This window comes from Dromiciops gliroides, chromosome 3 (assembly GCF_019393635.1).
Source record: "Dromiciops gliroides isolate mDroGli1 chromosome 3, mDroGli1.pri, whole genome shotgun sequence".
Classification (NCBI taxonomy): domain Eukaryota; kingdom Metazoa; phylum Chordata; class Mammalia; order Microbiotheria; family Microbiotheriidae; genus Dromiciops; species Dromiciops gliroides.
Genome location: NC_057863.1, coordinates 160899895 through 160920079, shown reverse-complemented (window position 1 = coordinate 160920079; position 20185 = coordinate 160899895). Strand labels below are relative to the sequence as shown.

Below are 20185 nucleotides of genomic sequence, written 5' to 3'. Positions count from 1 at the left end.
CCGTTGCTTTATGCACTGTGCTACCTAGCTACCCTCAAAAGAGCTTTCTTAACAAAATTCAGATTTCCCCATTTCACATTAATTTAAAAATCATGTAAGTTATAGGCAGCAAAGTAAACATTTTCCTGCAAAGACACTTGCAAGTATTCGCATTTTCTGATGTTAGGTCAGGTAATCAGTTCTGCTCTCAGATCACGTTCTAGTTAGCATCAGAAGCAGATTCCAGTGGCAAGGTGTGCCAACAGAGTCACAGCTTTGGAGCTGGAAAGAATCTTAGAAGTTATTGTGCCTAATCCATTAATTTTACAGATGTAGAAACTGAGGTTTAATATGAGATGATTCTCTTTAAATATACCTGCAGCATCATCAATCTCTGACTAACTGGGATAGTCACCTTGTCTTGCTTGATGATTCTCTTGCCTTGATCTTTTTATGAGGGAGTTTGTCCTTGGTAAAATACCATAGTCTCAACCTCAGAGGCCTTTAAAAGTCCTCCTTTGTGTCTCCCAATCTGCCTCTTCATTTGGTTGTGAACTTTCTTGTAGCAATAACCACAAAGGACATGCTTTTGTTGCAGACAGTCACATTCAGGGCACACATCTATATAATTTTTTATTTTAATTAGCTTATGAGGGTTTCTTCTACATTGATTAACTTCAATTTTATGTTTATTTTTAGGGGTCACAATCCAAACAATGTGATTGATAAAGCCCCACTTGCTGATTGTCAGATGCAGGAGTACAATTGGACCCTGTAATGCTAATGCTGGCCCCCAAGAAGGATATGGAAAGCCAGTAGAAAGGTCTCAGTGAAGTACCTTCTCCACCAGGGCCTAGAACTTCTGTAACAGGCACTTAGCAGCCACTGGTCAGGAGGACAGGTTTACCTACAGGCAAGCCAAGGCCAGGACCTAAGTCACTATAAGGAAGGAGGGAAAGAGCAAGCTCTCTGGATAGCAGTGGAGACCTGGCTTCTTGCCTGTGCCTAAAAAGAGGCTTTAATTAGGGATTTGCTACATAAATACTTCATTATGGTCAACAAAACAAAATCTTAGTGGGTTGTTATGTTCTCTCTACATTTTTTCTATCAAAGGCATGATAGTAAAGAAGCATGAAATGGAATATATATCTCTTGAGGAAGCATTACTTTTCCCTTCTAAAACTGTCTTCAAGGATACCTTTAATATATGTGCAGATTACTTCATAAATATTTTATATAGTGGAGAAAGAAGGCATATGGATAGGTAATCCCTGATGCTCTCCTGATAAACGTTTTTATTTATTTCCACATTTTGGGTATATTTCCTTATCTTACATAACTAAATTGTGTCTCTTCTTGCATGGATTCATTTTGCATATATTTGGTCTGGTCCTGCCACTTTTTGTCACCTGTGTTTTCTTTAGTATTATCTGCATATCCTCTGTGAGCACATCCAGAATTATTATATGATTATCAAAATGTAGTGGTCACATTGTCTTTAATAATAAAAAGTTTGTTTATTTAAAAAATAATAAAAAACACTCCTTGCAGATCATTTCCATTTTCACGTATTTGTTGTCCGGTTTCATCCTAGTTAAGCTTTCTATAAAACATCTCCCCTCTCTACTGCTTCTTCCTGCTTCAAGTCAACATTGTCAATATCTTCCACATCTTTCTCTATAAGATTTTAGAAGTAAGCTGAAGTTCCAGATCAGAAACTGAAAATCCCCAAATTCTAAATGCTATCTTTAGTTGGCATATCTTTTCCTTTTGGAAAATGGGCCCAGTCTTTGTTTGTTTTTTTCCTTTGGTGAGGCAGTTGGGGTTAAGTGACTTGCCCAGGGTCACATAGCTAGTAAGTGTTAAGTGTCTGAGGTCGGATTTGAACTCAGGTCCTCCTGAATCCAGGGCCGGTGATCTATCCACTGTGCCAACCTAGCTGGCCCCCAGTGTTTGAAATAGATCATAGGTTCTTTTGGTTTTTTTCTTTATGGCAGTTATTTTTTTTTTGTCCCTATCTGTGACTTTATCAGTGCCAGGAATCATCAGAGTGTAAATAATCTGCCATAGTGCAGATAATATATAATTTTAGCCTGTTGCTTTAGGCACTGAGTATAAATTATCTTAATAGAGTTACCTCTGTAAAAGTTGGGTATGGGGCAGCTAGGTGACACAGTGGATAAAGCATTGGCCCTGGATTCAGGAGGACTTGAGTTCAAATCTGGCCTCAGACACTTGATACTTACTAGCTGTATGACCCTGGGCAAGTCACCTAACCTCCATTGCCCTGAAATAAATAAATAGATAAATGGATGAATGAATGAATGAATGAATGAATGAATGAACCAACCAACCAACAAACAAATATATAAGGGAAATAAAGAGTTGGCTAACAAAGGCTTAAGTGACTTGCCTCTGGTCACAGCAGCTACTAGGTGTCAGAAATAAGATTGGAACCCAGTTCTTCCTTACTCTAAGGCTTTCCCTCTCTCCTTGATACCACATTGCTGTGACAACTGTTTCACATCAATATCTGGCATAAAACTGTTATAATCCTTTTCAATGTCCTTTCTTCCATCTGTTTTAATTTAATTTAATGACTAATATACCTTTTTCTCATTTTAATTCTCCCATCCTTGTATTAATTTTGAATTTTTAAGTCAGTGTTATGACTGCAGAGGGACTGTTGACTCAGGAATAATTCCCAGATCAGTAAAGAGTTATTTCCTGTCTGTTAAAATACAATCCGCTTCTTTTTTATGTGTGATGTGATTCTGTATTCAGTATGGCTACTGCCCTCAGATTCTTTCCTCCAAGGAAGTAATTAAAGATGTATCAGTGTGAACCTTGTATGTTAGCCTTTGGCCTTTCTCAGTTCATGCTGCTGAATCATATTTTCCATCAATTTTTCCATCATGATTTATTCTTACTGTTAAGGGGTAAAATTCTAGCTAAACTGTCTAAAATATCTAATGAGTGGTCGCCAATAAATTATAAGCTTTAGCAAGAGTTAGACTTTTAAGCGTTTATTAAGGAGAATAAGAATTTGGTAAAGAGAGAGAGAAAGGCCTAGATTCCTATCTATTAAAGGGAGAGCACATTTCTAGCTCCCTTCTCCGCCAGCGTCCTCAGGAAAGAGCGCCAGTCTCCTCCTTCCTCCTCCCACTACTCCGCGTCACTTCCTGATACCAAAGAAAAGACTCCTGGTCTTGCCCTCAAAGACCTTCGCTTCATGGGCAGAACTCTTCTACAGTAAGTATCCAGCAGGTGGCGTTATTCCAATCGTTACATTACCATTGCATTGAATTAATAAAATAGTAATATATAAATCAGTTTATTTTCAGAAGTTTTATAGAACTGATAAACATTTATTTTATTTTATTTTAGTTCATGTTTAAAAATGCTAAAATATTTCAAGTATAGTGAATTTAGTTGCACATATATTTAGATTAGTATTCCACATAAAACAGTTCCATATCTGCACAAGGACTGTAACTTTAGAAAACTAACATCTGTCTGAAATAAAACGAATCCTATATAAAAAGAGACAGATGTGTACTCTAAAAAATAGTAAAAAAAAGTGTCAAGACATGGATAACAAGAAAAAAAATATATGTGTCAATTAAAATAGTGTACTTCTTGGGAAAAAAGAAACATGTCCTGCCTTCATAAAACAGAACAAAAGAACAATCATAATATTGCTTCTTTCCAGTTATATGTTCTACATAAATGTCCCTATCCCACTTCATAACATCCCTCACCAGGAGTTTTCTCATTAGTTGGCAGTATCTTGGCCCAAGTTTTAGTACTTGATCTTAGCCCAACAAAATTTTCCATAGAATTTCTCTCCTTCTTTATCCTTTGGAACAGATGTTGGCATATAAGCTGCAGTCTTTTTCATGGTGGTCTTTTGAAAATACTTATCATGAGCACTGCAATAAGAGATAACCAAATGTTACATGAAATGATTTTTCTTGTTGCCTTTAAACACTATAAAGCCAAGTGTACTTCTTCCCCCACTCTTGCTTATTATAACAAGAATGGCAATGTTGAAATGATTCCATTTCTCCAGTAATATTACATTAATTGGTCACTGGAAAAAAGATCTCACATAATTCTTTTCATTATTTGATAAAGAAAATGTTTAAAATATGGTGAATACTTATTGGTTAATCTATAAACATTGTAATATTAGAAAAATATTACTTCTAGAATATTCATTTTAGTTAAGGGATCAATGTAATAATTTTGTGTGAGTTTAGAAACAAAAATTATTTAAACTCTTGAAATTGACAAATTTTAAGTATGAAAACAAGACTGTGATATGAAAAAAGTTTGAGTGCAGTGAGTTGAGCATTTGAGGTAAGTTGATGGTGGAAGGACTTGGCTTCATTATTTCAAAGCAGCTTTGATTTCATCATCATAGGACTGTCTACTGATGGAAATCACATTACCTTAGTAGATGGTCCCTGTTTATTCTGGTGTTCTTGAGGTACATCCTACTACTTTACTACCCTCGCAACTTTATCTCCCTAGGGTGTATTTTGGCCACAAGTACTTAAGTATTTATATTGCTTTTTTGTCTTATTATATATAATGTATATACATACATATATATATATATTTAGATTTGAAGTCATCATATAGAACCTTCAATTTTTGTTATGTCAGAAACATGTCCTATACCCCAACTCTATACAGATGCTCCCTCTGCCTCTTAGTGATCCTGCTTTTATCATAAAATCTCCTCCCACCAAAAGCACCAATGTAAGCAGTCATGATAATATCTTTTGGTATAGATTTTTCCATGGTAAAAAGATTTTAGGATTCTTGATTTCCTCCTCTTTTCTATGTTGGAGCAGTCATCTTATCTTAAATCTTTTTTTCCCATTTAGTTCTTTCCTCATTCAGTTTTCTTCAAGTGATCATATGGTAAATTTTCTTTGTAAATGTGCAATTTTTGGATATTTAAGACATATTACATACTTGTGATATTTCAACTCCTCCTCCTTAATAAATTTCTTCCTTACATTTCTCATCCAGAACCTCAAATGCCAAGTAAATGCATATATTCCCAGTTCCATTCCAACAGTTTAGTACGTTGCTGTTACAAAATTCATCACCCTGTAGCTAATATTTTTTGAATAAGCCTCTCCACATTGATCTAGTTTGGTCTTATGACAGCAATATGTCATGAATACCATACTTGAAACCTTTATAAGTAGAAATAACCAGAGTTTGTGCTCTTCTAGTATGACTAAGATGACTTATAAGGATGTTAAATACATAGAGATGAAAGAGGTACAAACTGAGACAAAAGAAAAAAAAATCTTTATATTTCTATTTCTGGCAGTGTGACCTTGAGGCAGTTTGGTCAATCACATTACCCAAGGTGGGCCCTTTTCTGCAAGAAACACACTTTATTTTCTAGATATCAACACCAATTTAAGCTTTGGGTTGACATGGAAAGAGAACCTTATTAGTATACTTGAGACCTGCTTTGTTCAATGACCATCACATGATCTTCCAGAGTTCCATTCTTTATTGTTTGGAGTTTTTGTTTTGTTTTGTTTTGTTGTGGGGCAATTGGGGTTAAGTGACTTACCCAGGGTCACATGGCTAGTAAGTGTCAAGTGTCTGAGGCCAGATTTGAACTCAGGTCCTTCCGAACCCAGGGCCAGTGCTTTATTCACTCTGCCACCTAGCTGCTCCCTGTTCCATTATTTATTGAATGAGAAAGACAGTAATATTGATCTTGTTGAACTCTTAGGGCATTTGAGGAGATTATATGGGATGGGGATATATGAAAATGTTTTGGAAATTGATATTATTGTGAGAATTTAGATAATCTTGAAAAGACTTGTATAAATTAATGCTAAGCAAACAGAACCAGGAGCATAATTTACAATAATGTAAAGGCCAACAACATTCAAAGATGTTAGTGTGCTGATTAATGCAACATCTAATTATAACTCTGGAGAATAAACCAATGGTGAAACATGCCTCCATATTCTCAACAGAGAGAGATGAATTATAGATGTGAAATGCAGTGCACATTTTTAAACATGGGCACTATGTTGATTTATCTTGCTTGACTTTACTTTTTTGTAATAAGGAAGGATTCTGTTGGATGGATGTAGTCATTGCGAAGCGATTTGTTGTTCTTCAGTCATTTCAGTTGTGTCTAACTCTTCCTGACTCCATTTGGGTTTTCTTGGCAAAGATACTGCAATGGTTTGCTATTTCCTTCTCCAGCTCATTTTGCAGATGAAGAACTGAGGCAAACAGGCTTAAGTGACTTACCCAGGGTGACAAAACTAGTAAGTTTCTGAGGACACATTTGAATTCAGGTCTGCCTGACTATAGGCCTTGATGGCACATAGCTGCCATAAAAAGTGATAGGAATCGGGGCAGCTAAGTGGCACAGTGGATAAAGCACCGGCCCTGTATTCAGGAGGACCTGAGTTCAAATCCAACCTCAGACACTTGACACTTACTAGCCGTGTGACCCTGGGCAAGTCACTTAACCCCCATTGCCCCACCAAAAAAAAAAAAAAAACCTCAAAAAACCCCCCCACACACACACAAAAACCAACCAAACAAAAAAAAAAGTGATAGGAATCAGGATGGATAGGTGGCACAATGGATAAAGCACCGGCCCTGGATTCAGGAGGACCTGAGTTCAAATCTGGCCTCAGACACTTGACACTTACTAGCTGTGTGACCCTGGGCAAGTCACTTAACCCCCATTGCCCCACAAAAAAAAAAAGTGATAGGAATATCTAAAAAGAAATTAACATCAATAAAAATTGAACAAGGAAATATTTTATGATATATGATATGATATGATATAATATAATATAATCATATAATGATAAATAAGGATATAAGTAAAAAGTTATGAGATGTATGAAAAGAGAGAAGGTTGGGGCAGCTACGTGGTGCAGTGGATAAAGTACCGGCCCTGGATTCAGGAGGACCTGAGTTGAAATCTGGCCTCAGACATATGACACTTACTAGCTGTGTGACCCTGGGCAAGTCACTTAACCCCAACTGCCTCACCAAAAACCCCAAAAAACCAACAAAAATAAAAAAAGAGAGAAGGTTAGCACCTACCTTTCTAAGGATGTAAATGGACCTAGTTACCTTTTTAGTGCATACAAAGTTAAAGCATTGCTACATATTCTGTGGCATCTAACCATGCTTTTCATTAATGCTGTGTTGGTGAAGCTGTGAATTGATCCAGCCATTTTGGAAAATAATTACTAACTGTGCTCCAAAATCTACTAAATTGTGTATACCATTTGATCCAGTGATTTCATTATTTAGATATCTCCAAGGAGATTAAAGAAAGAGGGAAAGAATCGATATGTACAGAGATGTTTATAAAAGCTCTTTTTGGAGTGGCAAAGAACTGGAAACTAAGGGTTGTTTTTCAGGTGTTTTAGTTATATCTGACTGTTCATGACACCACTGCGGGGTTGAGATAGCAGAGTGGTTTGCCATTTCTTTTTCCAGTTCATTTTATGGATGAGGACCTGAGACAAACAGGTTGACTTGCCTAAAGTCACATAGCCAGTAAATATCTGAGGTCATATTTGAACTCATGAAGATGTGTCTTTCTGACTCTAGTCACCGAAACTCTATATACTGTGTCACCTAGCTGTCCAGAAATAAAGGGAGTGCCCATCAATTATAGAATAGGTAAAAAATTGTAGCATATGAGGGGACAGCTAGGTGGCGCAGTGGATAAAGCCCCAGCCCTGGATTCAGGAAGACCCTAGTTCAAATCTGGCCTCAGACACTTAACACTTAATAGCTGTGTGACCCTGGGCAAGTCACTTAACTTTCATTGCCCTGAAGAAAAATTGTAGCATATGAATTTAATCTAATATTACTATATTATAAAAATGATGAAAAGTATAGTTTCATAGAAATCTGGGGATTCTTATATGAACTGATGAAATTAAAGTGATCAGAAACAGGTATACAATATGTACAATAACAATGTTGTGAATATAAAAAACTTTGAAAGGCTTACTAACTCTCATAATAACCAACCATGATTCCAAGGTCCCCATGAATGAATGGCACCCACATTCCACTGATCTTTATATATAGAAAGAAACATATTTTGTACATGTCCAATTTGGGAATTTGCCTCACTTGACTATGAGTAGATGCTACAAAGGTGTTTTTTTTTCTTTTCTTTTCCCTTCCTCTCTCCTTGTCCTCCAGTTGAATGGTGGAGTTAGAAGGGAGAGAAAATACATGTTAATTGAAAAAAATTAAATTAAATTATGAGAAGAATGGAGGCTTAGTTTATTATTGTCACTTATGTCCCATTTAACAGCCAAGGCCAGAAAAGGCGGCAGTGGAAAAAAAGGGACAATGGCAAGACTAGAAGTATGGATGAGGGGCAGTGCTTTGAGAACATAAATGATTCATCCTAGTGTTGTATCCTAAGGAAATCTTTTCCCTAATTAGGCTTTAAATGTAAACATCTTCTCAAATGAAACATACTTGTAAGAATAAGCATGCTCTTTGAGATTCCCTTGCAACCAACTCCTTTAGTAGGAAACACTGAGGCAGTAAATAACAGCTGATCTTAGGAACTGCTTTCTGACATGAGAGGAATAATAGAAGAGAATAGAAATATGAGAACACCTGCCTCAATAAAGTAGCACAGCTGAAAAGAAATAAGGAATTTATGGCAAGCCTGAATCACTTAAGTGATAAGCTTCATTCTTTGTTCATAATATCAAAGATATGCTAATAGTTTGCCATGATTCCATTGGGCAGAATGACCCTAAAATGTCCCTGCCATTCGATAGAATAAAAGCTCTGAGGCTATTTTTAATTTTTGTCTTTGTTTCTCAAGTACTGAAGACTACTTTGTACATAGTACAGACATAATAAACATTGGTTGAATTTAATTGTATGCACTAACAAAGCCCAAAGGGTGGTATGGAGAACTAAGAAAAGCTCCAGACATATGATCTCAACATTGTTTGGTATTAGGGGTACCTTCTGTATTCTGATAAAGCCTATGGAAGCTTTCTCAGAATAATGTTTTAAATAATTGGAAGAAATGCTACATTTCAGCAAGAGGTTAGTGGAAATAAAATGAAAGATTTTTTTTCGTATCCAACTTCACTGACCCCTTGATGATTAAGAATCACTGCTCTGGACCTTTCAGGCATCCTATCCCAAAGAAGACTAAAATTACCTATTGTTCTGTAAGAGATCTGCCTGTCTTATCCCTTAGGCCACAGAATGCAGGATGGGGGAAATGCAAGATGTTTCTGAACCATCTTAGAGATTCCATTTAGTTCAGAGGGGATAATGAGAGTCCACACCATCCTAAATCCCCAGACCTCCTCATCCTAGAACTTCCTTATTCTGAGGAATTTTTTAAAGCTTTCTAACCAAACCCAGTATTAAAGTTGACATTAGCATTGTAAACACCGACCTTGTGGCGTACTCTGGTCATGATCTAATAAAAAATGCTCCCTGATTATAATATTGGATGGCCCATGGGTCCTCCCATCCCTGGGATTTAGGAATTTCCACTGAGCCAAAGGGCTCTTCAACAGAAGGTATTTATCAGTTGCTATTGTGAGACCTTGACCTCCTAGATATAGTTCAAATGATTACTTGAGCATATACAATAAACCATCATTAAGTTCCTCCTATGCATAAGGCTTTGTCTTTTGGGATATAAAAACTTTTCCTTCTGTGAGCTCATGGCCAATAAGGAGGATGAGACAAGGGCAAAAAAGCTGTGATATAAGTAAGGTACAGCTCAGGTGTCACTTCTTTCATGACGCTGAACCCTTTGCTAATTTTCCAGTGTATCCAGACCTCACTTTGCATTGTACTCTGATGCTTATTGTGACTTTGAGTTGATTGTAGATTCTCTGTCAGTGGAGCATAAATTTTTCCAGATCCTAAAAGTCCAGAAAGATTTCAGTCATGAAACTGGGACTTGAGCTGTTGCCTATCATTAAAAAGCTAGTTTTGTTAATTTCAGAGAAGCACTTTCCTAATGCTTATATAGTCCATAGATCTAGAAATAGAAGGAACCTCAGAGGCTCTCTATCCAAATCCCCACCCTATTTTACATATAAGGGAATCAGGAGCCAAGGAGGTTAAATGACTTGCCCAAGATCACAGAGGAGCTAAGTGATAGTGAACATTTGAAGCCCAGTCTTCTGACTCTGGAACTAGTGTTCTTTCCACTGTGTCAATATACATGGTATGGTATAGAAGGAACATTCATGCCAATTAGATCATAGGTCTTTTGAGTTTCAAATTATTTAAGGTCATCTACCAGTTTTTCCTATGCCTTTTATTATAGTCAATCAAAGACTTTTTTTGAGGCAATGAGGGTTAAGTGACTTGCCCAGGGTCACACAGCTAGTAAGTATCAAATGTCTGAATCAAAGACTTTCAAAAAGCATATTAATGATCTCCCTTCTTATCACTCACATCTTCCATGAAGTCTTTGTACTTTTTGCCCCACATGCCTCAATTTTCTTTTTCTTAAGATAATAAACATTTTAGTTAGAGTTTTGAATTCCACTTTTTTTCCTACCTCTCCTTTCCCCTCTCTGAGGCAGTGAGCAATCAGATATAGATTATATGTGTTCAATTATGTAAAACATTACCATATTAGTCATTTTGTACAAGAAAACTTGAATAAAAGAAAAAAAAAGAAAGTGAAAAATAGCCTGCTTCAGTCTGTGTTTAATCAATATCAGTTCTTTCTTTGGAGGTGGATAGTATGTTTCATCCTTAGTCCTTTGGGATTATCTTGGATCGTTGTATTGTTGAAAATAGTCAAGTCATTCATAATTCTTCATCAAACAATATTGTTGTCTCTGTGCACAATGTTTGCTTGGTTCACATCACTTTACTATACATCAGTTCATACAAGTCTTTCCAGGCCCTTCTTGAAATCATCCAGCTTGTTGTTTCTTATAGCACAATAATATTCTATCACCATCATATGCCACAGCTTTAGAGCTATTTCCCAACTGATGGGCACATGCCTATATTTTCCCCAAACCTTACAGTAAATTCCATCGAACTTACCAGTTATACTGTGTATAAAAATGTCTGTAGCAGGGGTGTGATGTTAAATAGTTAACAACCATCTTGGGTGTGGGTGGGAGGGAAGTACCTTTGATACCCCCTTTTTTTCCTTTGATACCCTTTAAAATTTAGTCTGCATTTGAGGTAGCTAGGTGGTACAGTGATAAAGCACCAGCCCTGGATTCAGGAGGACCTGAGTTCGAGTCTGGCCTCAGAGACTTGACACTTACTAGCTGTGTGACCCCAGGCAAGTCACTTAACCCTCACTGCCCCACAAAAAAATAAATAAATAAGTTTAGTCTGCATTATCAACATTTTTTCACTTCACTAGAAAACAACAAAACAATAAACCAAACCCAAATCTGTCATGTTTGCTCATTTCTGAGTCCTTAATGCTCACACTGAAAAATGTAACAAATGACTAGCTGGTTTGAGCTGGTTCTAGCACACCCCTGTGTCACCTATATTTATGAAAATTAAGTGAGTAATTTTGTCTGTATATGCACACATACATATTTGAAAATATGCTATTTCTCTCTTCATGCATTCATAGATACAGCTCTAGAGTTGGCAGAAATCTCAGAGGTCCACCTCCATTAGATCCTAACCACTCATTTTACATTTGAAGAAACAGGCTAAGTGACCTACCCAGTATCACACTGGTAGAGAGTAATATAATAATTCAGTCTGAAATTCAGGTCTTGTTATTCAAAGTTTAGCTGTCTTTCTTCTGTATCTCTATGACTCCTAGTATCTCACCATTTTTCAAAATTTCTTTATAATCCCTCACCACGATCCAGTACAAAGCTATACAAACCTTGAGGACTTTGCAAATGACTGATTAAAACAGCTTTGTGGAATAAACTGGGCGTTGTGGTTAGGAAATCACCACCCACATCTCCACAGTGATTACCCCTTGTAAATAAATGTGTTCGTGTGCTGGATGTTCGTACCTTAGGATGGCTGCATGTCAGCCCATTTTTCCGTACAAGGGTGGTATCTCTATGGAAATGGACTGAGTCATTGTAAAACATTGACTTGAATAACCAAAGAGCCCATGCCCATGTATCTTATGCTGTTTTTAAAAACCAGAACAATTTTGGTTCAGAATTATTGTGGTTTGGACAAAACCTGTGCATCATACATATGAACAATTGATTTAAAACAAATGATACAGAAGTAAGACATAGCATGTCCTAGAAATACAACTAGTAAACAATTGACTATTTTCAATCAAAAGAGGAGGGGATGTGATTTTTAACATATTTCCCAATATTTTTTACAATCTCAAGTTTTTTGTTTTATATACTAAAATAAACAGGAATGACCTGCAATTTTGATAGCCTAGGATACTCCCAATGAGACATTCTTCCCAGTAATACAGATTACGTTTAGTAAATAAATCCTAAATTGCTGCTTGAGGCAGACAGAAATTCAGAGACTTACTTAAGGTCACACAGTGAATGTCAAAGACGAAATTATAGAACCTAAATCTTTCTGAGTCTAAGCGCAACACTACCAACTACCCACATTATCTTGTATTAAAATGTACTCAAAGATAATTTTACACTTAAGCCAAAGTACCTAGACTTCCTTTTTCTCTCGAAACCCTCTTCTTATTTAATCTTTGTTGTTACCAATAATACCCTGGGTGCTGTAGAAAATACTGAAACAGAAACAGTTCCAGCCCAGTTGGCATAAGGATTCCCCATGCATAGAGCTGTTTATTGGATGATTTATTTCATGCTGCCTACCAGCCCTCTTTCAAAAAGCTTCCCAGTAACAGCTGTTGTAAGAAGCAAGATTGTCAACTCATAAGAAACCATTCGAGAAAAGGACCTTTGTTTGCATCCTGTACATTTCAGATTCTTCATCCTGGCCCCTGTCCTTTGTTTTCACTGGGAGCAGAACAAGCTTAAAATACCATTTGCCCTTTGAGCTACTGCAGTAACAGTAATGACAAAATATAGTAACAGATGGCTCCTGGAAACTCATAAACATAAGCCATCTATTTTTATGAGGCTATCCCAGTGAGTAACATTTAAAAACTGATAAATACATCCGTGTAAATGTTTTCAGGTGGAGGTGTTTGCTTTCTCCGCTTGTTCAGTACTTTCATGGCAATTTTTTTTTTAAGCTGCTCCATATTTCTGCACTGTTGATGAGCACCTTCGAAGTGTTTAACCTTTCACAACAAAAGTGATTGACAGTTCATGAATGCCTAGTACACACAGTCTATAAATGTTGTGTTTTTTTTTGTTTTCATGGTCTGAGAGATCTTTACAATGTTTCCCCACCATGTTTTCCCTGATGCTACCTATAGGCCCTACACTTTACCATACGAAAGATATTAAAATTTTTATATGCAAGTGTGTGTGTGTGGTTCCATGTCTCAGTGTGTATATTTAGAAAAAGGAGTGATTTATTGAGAACACATAAGTAGGCAAATTGAGTACAGTGATATTATTTTAGAATCTTAGCCTGCTCATTTGGAATATTAATGTGTATGTAGAATAGTACAAAATATATTCAATGGGCATTTGTTCCTTTGAAAATAGAAATTGAGGGATGAAGTTTGGATGATAAGCATGTCATTCTTAAAATTTAAAAACAAAATTAGACTTCAAGCCTTCCAGCTTTGAGATATATGACTGGTTAAATTTTATTCCTTCTCTGCCAGTAAAGGTAAAGGTTTTTTTTGTTGTTTTTTTACTCATCATGGCATGAATTTAACTTTGTATTGTGTTATCCTGCTTGGCGTGTTTAAGGCTCAGTATTATATTTTTGTTCATTACATTCGACTCTGCTTACTTGAAACTATGCTATGTATAGAATTAAAAATATCTAAAATAAACAATAATGTAAAATAATATTCTTGAATAATTTCATGTTTTCAATGAGCTTTCTTCTTCCAGAATTAGACAAAACAGAATTAAGCCCTTTAAGTTGTGAAATATATTATTTTGCATAAATCCATTAGAATCAATAAGTAACTTTAGTACTTGTATCTAATATTATTCAATTATGTACCATCTAACAATAGTATTATTTTTAAAAGTAAGAATTTAGTGTAATAAACAAAATAAAACTATGGGAATATATATAGAATACATATATTTAGAAGATCTAACTCTGAAATTATAGCTATTTAGTGGGGATATTATTAGAATAAATAGAAATTAAAAGCAGAGTAACAAAAGAAGGGACTTGAAAAGAAACACAAAGACCCAAGTAGGAAACATAGGATGTTGGACGTGGGAGATACCCTAAAGTTTATTTAATTCAACTTCCCTCATCTTACAAATAAGGAAATTGGGACCCAGGGAGGGGAAATTTGTTGCCCATGTCCGTACAGTTAATTGGAGGCAAGACTAAAACTTGAACCTTTGAGTCTGTTTGCGAATGCTGAATTATTATAGTATAAATAAAGTGAGTATACATATTTATTGTTGGGGTGAATGAATAGAGAAAGTAATCAAATTAGAGTATAAGGAAATAGACTTGAGTGGGCCTTCAAAATGCCTGAATTTTAGTACCAGGTATCACAGCACCCTGAAACAACAAAGGGACAAAAATAATAAGCAGCTATAAAATTAAACAGTGAATTGTTGTCTGCTTACAGGGCAGAGGCAGGGTGGAGTCAGGGAAAAAGGCATAAACTGAGAAGTTATTCACGACAAACATAAGAAGTAAACGTGTAATGTGGAACATGCAAAATCTGTGGCACATAGCATTCACATAGACATTCCAAAGGAAGTGAATGTAAGTCAATCTTATTGGCCTATAGGTTCAGCCTGTATGAGGTAATTGTGAATTCATGGAAAGCCTAAAGGACAAAATTTTAAAAAGCAGTTCATTTTTAATTACTTTCAAGTGCTTATAATAACTCCATTTAATGATTTTGTTAACTAATAGAAATGTTGCACTTGCCTTGATGAATTAGAGTATTATTTGCAATTAGCTTTTATTTGTATGTGCAAATGTTGCTACCAAAAGAGCTTGAACAGGTTAAAAAATACCATTTGCAACTTGTTTCTGCTATTAATTTGCTTAGCAAACCATAAGACTGCAAGATTTATTTACCATTTGTTTCATAGCTAATTAAAAGGTAAAATTTGTTCTGAGTTACTTGACATTCTTTGTTAGTGGGATCAAAATTAGTGACATTAAATTGCATTAGTTGCACTTAGGAAAGAAGATTTTTAATAGGTGAAATGATTGAGGCATTCTTCATTCCATATTAAATATTCTTATTCATTTAAAACAATCCTTAATATAAGATGCCTTAGCATGCTATTTCATTAAATTTAGTTCATTGCTAAGGCAAATTATAAGCAATAAAGAGAGGCTAATTGTAGTGACATTGCATATAACTTTGTTAATGACAAAATAAAAAACAGTATCTACTGTTTTTTTTTTTTAAGTACCACATAAACTAAAAAATGCCAGCCTCTTTTGGGTGCTTCTATCCCAGTTGATATATAATTATTTCTCTCCTATTCAGTGTTTACTTATTAATTGTTCCCATCTTTAAATAGCTCTTTTCTGAGGCCCTGAAAATTTTAGTTCTAATTTTTAAGCTCTTTGAATTTCAAAATAATCAGCTCTACTGCCTAGTTCTTTTAATAAACATTAAGTGGTTTATTTTCTGTTTTGTGTCCTCATCTTTGATGTATTGAAATAATTAACACAGTATATTTATGATGAAAGTCAAAGCTTAATAATTTCATTCACATATTGGGGAACTCAAAGAAACCTTAAAACATATTTAATGCTCAAAATAGTAAGTATTTTATCAGTTCTGACATTAAACAAAAAACTGAGGAAATGAAATGAGCTTCAAAGAAAACATCTATTTTGCATTTCTGTGAATTGTAGTCAGATTTTCTATGATCGAAGCATGTTTTTCAAAATATATTTATATTCCATTTAAAGTACAAATTGTGTTATGACATTTGTACAATAAATATAACATTTTTACAGAATGATAGACTTAAAGTTGAAAGATACATTTGGAGTCAATTTGTCCAACCTCTTCATTTCACAGAGGAAAAACCTGAAGTCCAGTGAATGGGCTTGTCTACACAGGTAGTAGCAGTCATGATTTTTGCCCAGGTCCCTTTAAAAATCCAGTATTCCTTCCATTATAGTCTTATAGAAGTAATCCTAGATAAATTCTGGGGCAGCTAGGTAGTGCAGTAGATAAGCACTGGCCCTGGAGTTAGGAGGACCTCAGTTCAAATCCCACCTCAGACATTAAGTAACCCTGGGCAAGTCACTTAACCCCCATTGCCTCAAACATCCAGGGCCATTTTAAGTTGTTCTGATGTATATCTTGCCACTGGATGCATAAGGCTCTGGAGGAGAGAGTGAAGTTGGTGACCTTGCACAGCCTCATTTAAATCCAACTTATTGCAAGTCATGACATTTGTCATGGTCCTCTTTGAGAATGAAGGACAAACAACAAAAACAAAGATAATTTCTAATATCTCTGGTTTCTTGAAATGGCCAAATTAGTTTGGTACATTAAATATTTAGCTGTGTATTTACTAATAGTCTATAAGCTTTCATTAGTTGATGAAATTAACTGAGATGATTAACTGAGATGCAATGGATATTACATATGTGTTAAACATCTTTAGAAAGCAAACTTGTGTCTCTATAACTTAATAAGTGCGAGAGATAATAAAGTACTATTTTGTTTGGTCATGGACTTACCTTGATATTTGGATGGTTCAGTATTCTCATTAAAATGATTATTCCCTCCACTGGTTAAAATCACAATCTATTATGCCTTTTTAATCTTTGTATAATTTATTTCTCTTTTCTTCAGTTGTTATGCTGAATATAATGAAGAATTTCCTCTAAATCTTTTAATATTTTGTGGTTAAAGGTACAGCATTCAGGTTTGATTTGTAATCTCTATCTCCTGTTTAAGCACCTATCTCCTTGTTATAGAAGATCTTGTTAAAAAAGACCTAGAAACTCATTTGAGAAACCTTGTCTCTTCTTTTCTTCTGTTTGCATGAAAAATACATGTAATGGCTCATACCAATAAAAGTATTAAAATTAATAATAATGATGATACTAACAATAACAATAATAGCAACATTTCTCTAACACTTGATGTTTTGCAAGTTGCTTTACAAATATGTATCATTTCATATTATCCTCACAATAATCCTAGGAGATAGGTTCTCTCCTCAGTGTTTGTCAGTTTGTGTCAAAAGAGGTGTACCCATTCATTCTTGTTGGAATCACAAACTTGTACAATCCTTTAAATGAGCAATCTGGTTGTTTAGAGTAAAATTTATAAACAAAAAATAACCATAACTTTTGCCCCAATTTTATTGTTGGGTGTATATAGAGCTGGAAGGAGTTACACAACTAATCTTATATAGTCAAGTTATACAAATTCAGCTATGCCCTCATTGCAGCAAGGGAATCCTTTTAGTCTTCTCTAATTGGATTCCCATCTTACTTGCTACAGAACTTACTCCAAACTGTTTCTTCTTCTCAAATATTCCCCATGTTCTATGGACCTTTCCTTATACTTTACTAAGAAGGTTGAGGCCATTGTATATGAGTTCTCTCTTCTCTTTTCTTCACTTCAAAACACCTTGACATCATCTCTTAACCTTTTTCTCCTTTCCCCCAGTCTCTAACAATGAAATGACCTTTTGCCTTGCCAAAGCCACCTCTCTTCATTTATCTTCGATCCCATTCCCTCCAATCTTCTATAGCAAAATTCCTTCTATTGTTATTTCTCAACAGTAGCTAGGACATCTATGGCTTGCAGAAGACCTTAGTTTATATCCAGCCTCACACTTACTGCCTGTGTGATCTTGGGCAAGACATTTACCATCTGTTTACCTCAGTTTTCATAACCATAAAATGAAGAAAATAGCACCAATAAGTTGCTGTCAGGATCAAATGAGATAACATTTGTAAAGAACTTAGCACAATAGGAGGAGTTAGGTGGTGCAGTGGATAGAGCACTAGCCCTGGAGTCAGGAAGACCTGAGTTAATATCTGGCTTCAGACACTTGATACTTCCTAGCTGTGTGACCCTGAGCAAGTCACTTAACCCCAATTACCTCACCAAAAACAAACAAAAAGAACTTAGCACAATGCCTGGCACATAGTACTTTCTATATAAACACTAGTTATTATCATTATTATTATTAGCTTATCAGCTAGTTCCTTCCCAGCTGTCTTCAAAAATGTCCAAGACCCTACTATCCCCTCAAACTTCTGTCCAATATCCCTTTCTCAGCCTAACTCCCAGAAAAAGTCATTTATATTTGCTGCCATTCCTTCATCTTCTCTTGTTCGCTCCTCAGTCTTTTGCATTTTGGCATCTTAGGTCATCACTCAACTAGAACTCCTCTCTCCAAAGTTATAAATGATTCAGACTGCCAAATTTTATGGTCCTCTCTCAGTCCTCATCTTTATTGACTTATCTGCTGCATTTGACACTGGTGATCACATTCTATTCCTCCATTCTGTGTTCTCCCTGTGTTTTCCTGACACTCTCCTTGATCCCCTTCTTTTCCAACTGCTCTTTCTCAGTTTTCTTTGCTAGTTTATCATGTGAATCATGGCTCCCAGCTGTGTCTGTTACCCATGGCTCTGTCCTGATCTCCCTTGTCTTCTCTCTTAGTGATATCATTAGCTCCTATGGCTTTAATTATCGTCTCTATGCCAGTGGTTCCCAGATATATATAACCAGCTATTCAGCTTCATTACTACATCATCAATTGCCTATTGAACATTTCTAACTGGATTTTTTTTGGTAGGGTAATGAGGGTTAAGTGACTTGCCCAGGGTCACACAGCTAGTATGTGTCAAGTATCTGAGGCCGGACTTGAACTCAGGTCCTTCTGAATCCAGGGCCGGTGCTTTATGCACTGCACCACCCAGCTGCCCCTCTAATTGGATATTTGAAAGATATTTATTATGTCCAAAACATAATTTGGTAGGTTTCCCTCCAAAACTACACCTCTGGGACATCTAGGTGGTGCAATGGATAAAGCCCTGGCTCTGGATTCAGGAGGACCTGAGTTCAAATCCAGCCTTGACACTTGACACTTCCTAGCTTTATGACCCTGGGCAAGTCACTTAACCCTCATTGCCCCACCAAAACTACACCTCTTCGAAATGAATCTATAAATATTTATTAAATACCCCCATGAGCCAGCCACTGTGCTAACCTATGGGGATACAGCTTTTTAAAAATTGCAAGATGGCCCCTTTGATCAAAGAAGTTTTAATTGAATGGGACAGAACCCACAAAAGGAAACAGAAAGGGGGTAAGAAGTAGGGAGAATGTACTCTTAACAAGGCATGATAATGAGAGACCACTATTGAGAAGTTTTTTGGTTCATGATATCAAAGAGCTAGAGGTGTTCCTGATTGTACAACAAATCTTATTGTGCTGAGACTGCTCACAATGTTTCCCCTAAGAATTGAAAAGTCGTTGTTGACAAAGTAGCTCAGCTAGCGAACAACCTCACCAATTCAAATGCTAGACCAAGGAGTGAAGAAAATGAGTAAAAATGCTTTGCACATTTTTATTCGTGTTAAACCCTCCAACTTCCAAAAAACCACAATATAAGTAGTCAAGTGTTTGTTAATCTGTATTCATGAGAGGTTACACACTGGGAGGTCACAGGTATGGATTTTTAAAATCTGAAATACTACTATCTCCACAATAGTAGACTTTTTAGAAAACTAGTGTTCCTTTATAGTCTCTATCTTCTCTCACGGGCCTTGTATATAATGGCCTACCAGCAATGTTACAATTCTTTTTCTTCCTTCTTCCATTTCTCTAGTCATTGTTGATGTGGGTTTACCTCAAACAACCCCATAATCTTTACCGTCTGTCATTGACTGTAGATAGGCAAGAGAGAAAATAATGCAGTAAATCCTAGACCCCATCCCCATAGTAATTGGGCTACTTCTAATAACTAAGCTGTCAACAGAGGTATGAAGCTAAGGAAAGGGAATGGATGGTTGAAGCATGTAAAAACCTTAGCTGATTAAAGACCTATCAGTTTTATTTCACCAAGCCATAGCTTCATTTCTAGGGGAGCATTCCAAGGCAGTG

At 36.0% G+C, this 20185-nt stretch overlaps 1 protein-coding gene and 1 non-coding gene across 2 annotated transcripts in view; both read left to right on the top strand.

The window, feature by feature from the left end:
* NALCN (sodium leak channel, non-selective) overlaps positions 1-20185 on the top strand; it is a 582828-nt gene that overhangs the window by 53137 nt on the left and 509506 nt on the right.
* On the top strand, positions 7062-7189 carry LOC122752438. The gene has a single exon (XR_006356176.1). It is a non-coding gene; the product is annotated as a U6atac minor spliceosomal RNA (small nuclear RNA).